The 6000-nt window shown below is 41.2% G+C and overlaps 1 protein-coding gene across 7 annotated transcripts in view; it reads left to right on the top strand.

The window, feature by feature from the left end:
* Positions 1-6000, top strand: part of Ncald (neurocalcin delta) — a 414228-nt gene that overhangs the window by 53785 nt on the left and 354443 nt on the right. For 2 of the 7 annotated variants that reach the window (XM_029469816.1, XM_029469810.1), the window contains exon 1: positions 1742-1845. The exons of 4 other annotated variants lie outside the window; for them this stretch is intronic. The gene's annotated coding sequence lies outside the window, so the exon portion shown is untranslated. Of the gene's footprint in view, positions 1-1741; positions 1846-2042; positions 2063-6000 lie in introns of those variants that run through there. One more of the 7 variants, XM_029469813.1, reaches the window with a different exon arrangement.

The following is a 6000-nucleotide window of genomic DNA, read 5'->3' as shown; positions in this document are numbered from 1 at the left end:
TTCCTTCCTTCCTTCCTTCCTTCCTTCCTTCCTTCCTTTTTTCTTTCCTTCTTTCTCCTGCTTGCAATTTTGCTAACCTTTCTTCTCTCTAAACAGAAGCGTGACCTACAGAACTATCCTTGGCATTTATTTTGTATTTTATTTTAATTAGGCTGAATCATATAAAACTATCTTTTTTTTTTTTTTTTTTTTAGGAAGTTGAAAAATGGTTCAATGGCAGAAACTTTTGTGTGGATAAACCTGATGTGTTTCTCTTGGCAGTCTGACTTAAATGTCCTTCTCTCTCTAAAACAAAACCTCTTTCCTCTGTCCAGGGTCACCCAGTATGTAATGTTTATTGATTTCTCTCTCTTCATTGGACCAAATATGTACAGTATTGCAAAGAAGAGTCTGCTGCAATTTTGAACCAGTCTTAGTTGAATGACTTGGTCAAATTGAGAGAACTGATATCTTAGTAATTCACATGCCCACAGTATTATCCATTTTCTTGTGTGTGTGTGTGTATGTGTGTGTGTGTGTTTTAATTAGCTCATCACTATTGTTAGTATAGAAGTCTAGGCAGTATAGAAGTTCAGGCAGTATAGTTTGTTAACTGTAGTCCTACATATTTGATTTTTGAAGTGTGTAAGCTGTAGGTGTGCATGTATTCCTGTGTGTGTGCAGGGACCTGTGCACACTGAACCCAGAGCTTGCTGTTCTATCAATCTAGCCAGCCAGCTTGCTCTGGGACACCACGTCTCTGCCTCCTCCACACTTGTCCAGTTCTTACCTGGGTTCTGGGGACCAGTACTATGGAATTCAGTCTTTCATGGCAGTCGCTGTAAGCACTGAGACATCTTTTCAGATGCCCATCTTAGATTTTTTTTATTAAAAAAAAACCCCATTGTCTATTGTATTTTTAATTTTTTTTCTGATTGCCAAGCATGTAGAGATATAACACGCTTTGACATAGCAACCCTATCTCACTTGCCTTCCTAACTCATGTCTTAGATCATTTAAAGGTAGACACCTTTAGGTTTGCTAGAAACACAACATGTTCTCCTTCCAGCATCAATGTCTCCCTTTCCCACCATGGTTTCTGTGCATTTCTTTTATCCCTTCAGACTGTAAGCTACTAGAGGGGACAGACTTGGGGCTAACTTCCAGCATGACACTCTCAACGTGGAAACAATTGGCACCGGCATTGGCTGTGGATGATGACAGGGAAAGCGATGGAGTTAAATAGCAGCTTAATTGCAATCCAGTCAGTAAACCAACCAGGGAAAAGAATACTGCTCAAAACTGGTTATTTATTTTTATTTCTTTATTTCTTTATTTTGAGTTGTTACATCTGGATTCATGGCTCAGCTTGTGGCTCTCAGTGTGATGTTGGCATTCACTGTATTATCATTATTTTTTTCCAGACACTTTTCCTAGCAGTTTGAGACCTTCAAAATAGCGCTATTTCCCATAGCACAGAGCAAACAGATCCCTAGACTGCACTGCCTTCAATCCCAACTCCCCAAGCTTCTGTTGGTGTAGGGAAAAAACAAAATAAAACAAACAAACAAGCAAACAAACAAACAAAATAACCACCACCAAGAAACCTCGCCAAACCACCCCTGCAATTTCAATATTGCTGGAGTGAAGCCCTGGGAAAAATCTTGGCGCTCGGCCTTAGATTCTAGCACGCAGTGTTATTTTTAGATTTCTATTATGCACTCAGAGTTTGTGAATAAATCGTATTGAGGAGGGGAATGTAGCCCTGCATGGGTGGTTGGTGGTCTTTTTTCCAGTAAGCAGGAACCTTTGGGTTCTGAAGTCCTTGAAGCTGGGGTAGCAACCGGCATCCGGCATCCGGCATCCGTAAGTTACAGAGGACTCCAGGGCTGGGGGAAGAGGGGTGGATGTGGGTTGGATTCGGGGATAGTGGTGGGTTGGATTTCAGCATTTGGTTGCAGTGATCAAGTTTTCTTCTTTACCTTTCGGGAGTCTGAGAGAGTCTTGGCAGCTTTGTCTCCTGGGAGGTCCTTCCGTTGTTTGTCTGGAAGCTGCAGGGTGCTGTCAGGGCATTACACAGCAGGTAGGCAAGTCATTAAGGCAGCTGGACCCCAGGCTACAGGCTTTCTTGCCCCTCTGCCATTTGATCTTTTTCTGTCTGTTAAAGTCCTGACCTACAGATAGTTCCATTTTTGTGATCGAGTTGATTGAGAAAACTTGAGTGAAAAATGATGAGAACATAATAGAAAAGGAGAAGAATCAGAGGGAATCTCTTGGCAAATTTAGGTTAAATAAATGCAGAACGGTTTTGAAAATACTTGAAAACTTGAAATCCATACACATGTGATTCTCTTAAACATTTATGCACTGACAATAAAACAGAGCTCTGTGGTCGCTTGTATTTTTGTGATTGTTTGCTTCAAGCAACTGGCACAATCATTTGTTTCTGCCACCTAGAAATACTGTCTGTAACCAGTATGGAATAATTGCCATTGTTAAAGAGTCATGCCAACTATTTCCCAAACTTTAAACATATTGCCCATGTAGTCTAAAGGGCGCATTAGCCACCCAGCTAACACGTGTGGAGTGTGTCAAGAAATGCACAGCCAGAGTTTCAGTAGCTGTGGAGGCTTGTGCTGCTGCAGTTTGAAGTAAATCAACCAGCTCCTGTTAGTGGGTATTTCTGTTGTAGGTTTATTTTCTGCTTTTACTAACGTGAGCATTACAGTGAGTGCCAGACAGCAGTCTTGAGCTGGTTACTTCCTAGAGTAACTTCTCAGAGACCAAGGGCAGGACTCAACTTCAGTGTGTGTGTGTGTGTGTGTGTTTTACTTATACTGCCAACTGTAAGTAAATTTCTCTTCAGAAAATCTGAATTAATTTATATTCTCATCGACATTAAATTGAGAGTATTTTCTTAATTGCACTATTGCCAACATGATTTTTGTGAGTCTTTTAAAAGATGTAAACATTGATTTTTGTTTGGCAAATAATAATTGTATAAATGTATTGACTAAAATGTGGTATTTCCTTATGTGTTTATATCGGAAGAATGATTAAGTCAATCTAATTAATCTACTATTTAACTTTTTTTTTTGTCCTGTTGTGGTGAGAACATTTAAACCTATTTTGGCAATTTGAAATTACGTAATACATCATCGACTACAGTCTCTCTGCTGTACAACATCTGTCTAAGATTTATTGGCCCTGACTAACTTGACACTTGAGACTAGGTCTCCCTATTCTCCCGCCAGTTTCCAGCTTTGTGCCTGGACCTATGTGAGTTTAGCTGTGTAGGTCATGTGTGATTACTCAGTACGAGTCTTTCTGTGCCAGCTGTAGCCTAATGTCCTCCAGGGTCGTCTACACAGTCATAAACAATAGAACTTTATTCTCCTTTAAGGTCCACTAGTATCCCCTCCCCACCCCCACCACCACATTTTAAGAATCCATTTATCCATCATGTTGGTTCCCTGTATTGATTTCTGTGGACAGAGTTGAGATCAGCATGAGATTGGCAATGTGCCTTTGATAGACTAGCTTTCGTCTCTTTTTCTTTTTTTAATGTGAAGGCCTTGAACTCCTGATCCCACCTCTGTCTCTCCATGCCTGGGATTACAGGCGTGCACTGCCATGCCTGGTTCTGACTTACTACCCTCAAGAGAGCCTGCTGGGTCCTGGTAGTTCTGTGAGGATTGGCTCTGCTGTTTTCTGTGTTGCTATGTAAATGTATACTCCCACTGACTTTGTTCAAGGGTCCCTTTCTCCACATTCTTGCTTCGATTTCCAACATGTGACATGATAGAGCATTGCAGCTTAATTTGCATTTCTTTTAGAAGTGAAGGTGAATCTTTTTCATATAACTATTAAGTGTGCATACTTTTTTTTTTTTTTAAAGAAATGTCCATTTGGTCTCTTGACACACTAAAAAATATTGGTTCATTCATTCTCTTGCTATTAAGTTGCTTACTATATAAACAACTTACTGTATATACAGCATGTAGTAGCTCCTTATCCGATATACAGTATGAAAATGTTCTCCCAGTCTGTGAGAGCTTTCCTCGTTGCTTCCTTCGCTGCAGAGGAGCGCTTCAGCTTGGTGTGTTCCATTTGTGTATTTTTACTGTGCCTTTGAGATCAGAGATAATAAGTGATTGGTTAGACCATGTCAGGATTCATTATGAATTTTAGAAATTATTTCATTTTATGTTATATGTATGGGTGTTTTGCTTGCATGCATGGCTACCACTTGCAGGTAGTGCCACTGGAGGCCAGAAGAGGGTCTCAGATTCCCTTAAACTGGAGTTGTGAGTGTTGGGAATCAAACTCAGGTCCTCTGGAAGAGTAGCCAGTGCTCATAACCACTGAGCCATCTCTGCAGCCTCTACTGAAATGTTCACTTGAATTTTTGTGTATTTGTATTGTCGAGAGAATTATATACTAAATGAGTCAGAATTAAGTCAGAAAACGGGAAACTATACCAGATATTTCTCATAGTAGAGATATCCACATCCGGAATTGGCTCTATAGATGTTGACCAGCTAACAGAGCAAAAGGGACAGGCTGAAGCCCCCAGGGACAGCAGGCTGAAGCCATCTTTCAGATGGAGGGCAAGATGCAGAGAACATGAAGGGGAGCAGGAAGAAGACACAATCCAGCACACATCACCAGTATAAACAGGTCTAAAGCAGAGCCCGCTCTGCCCTCCCACACTCCACTAATGCTTTCCTTCCCATAACTGATGCATAGAACATAGGGTAACTAAGTAGAGGCGAGGCTAAATGGTGCAACTTCATATCCAAACAAAAAGTCAGAAGTCATCATGAATTTTAAGTTGAAGTTCCAAAGAAAATCTGCTAGATTTTTAAATGTCAGCTACTCTTGAATTCACAAATAGTTAATACCAGATGCTTGCAAGAATTCAAGGTGTCCTGGGAATCACAAAACTGATCTTTAAGCCAATCACCAAGGTGTAAGCCTGAATGACTTCATCATTTGATATTTCAGTCTTCCTGTTTGGTAGCGATAGTTTTAATCTCAGGGGAGTTGAAACCGTCATGCCGAGTAGGCTGGGGGTGGCTACTTAGTCAACGGTTTAAGACCACAGTATACTTACTAGTTTGAACTTGAGCCCAAATCCTCAGAACCCACATAAAGCCAGGCATGTGTGCTTGCTATCCCAGTGTCCTAGGGCAAGATTGGAGTGAGACTGAGGTAGAAGAATCCAGGAAGCGTGTGCTGTGGCAAGCAAGAGATGTGTCTCAAGCAAGACAGGAGCCAAGGATCAGCAAGTTGTCCCCTGCCCTCTACATGCATGCTGTGGTGTGAGTATCTGTCAGAGAGAGACAGAGACAGAGACAAAGAAAGAAGGAGGGAGAAAGACAGAGAGACAGAGACACAGAGAGGGGAGGAGACAGATACACAGACACACACACAGACAGACAGACATGTACATACAGAGAGGGAAGAGGGGAGAGAGACAAACAGACACGCACACACACATATGCACAGAAGCACACATAAAGACAGACAGACACACGGGAGTGGGTGGGGGAGAGAAAGAGAGATCTTATTTCTTTACTCTTCCTTGAAATAGCAGAAAGATCAGTTCAAGCCTACACACATACACAGGCACATACACACACACACACACACACACACCCCACAATTAAAAGTGTAGTTCTCCTGTAGTGCAAATATTTATTGAATAGTTTCTATTGGGAAACTAAGTATTAATTGAGAAGTTGAAATAAGTCAATAATCATGATAATCTATTTTAAAAACTAGAATGTTTTAGAACTAATAAATGGGATGAGGAAATCAGAGGGTGACAAAACCTAGCCAATAACTGGGCTGAATAACAAGAAGCTGCGTGAACCAGGTGACCAGGGGTGGCCTTGCTACAAAATAGTGTTTCACAGCAACCTGAGCTTAGTCAAGAGGGGAGAGAAGAGCATTATAGGCAGGTGCAAAGGCCCTGAGGTTGACTAATGCTGTGATGGTAAACCCTGGTTGTCACTT

Source organism: Mus caroli, chromosome 15 (assembly GCF_900094665.2).
Source record: "Mus caroli chromosome 15, CAROLI_EIJ_v1.1, whole genome shotgun sequence".
In the NCBI taxonomy this organism is placed as follows: Eukaryota; Metazoa; Chordata; class Mammalia; order Rodentia; family Muridae; genus Mus; species Mus caroli.
The sequence above is the reverse complement of the archived record's forward strand: the minus strand, read 5'-3'. Positions and strand labels throughout refer to the sequence as shown.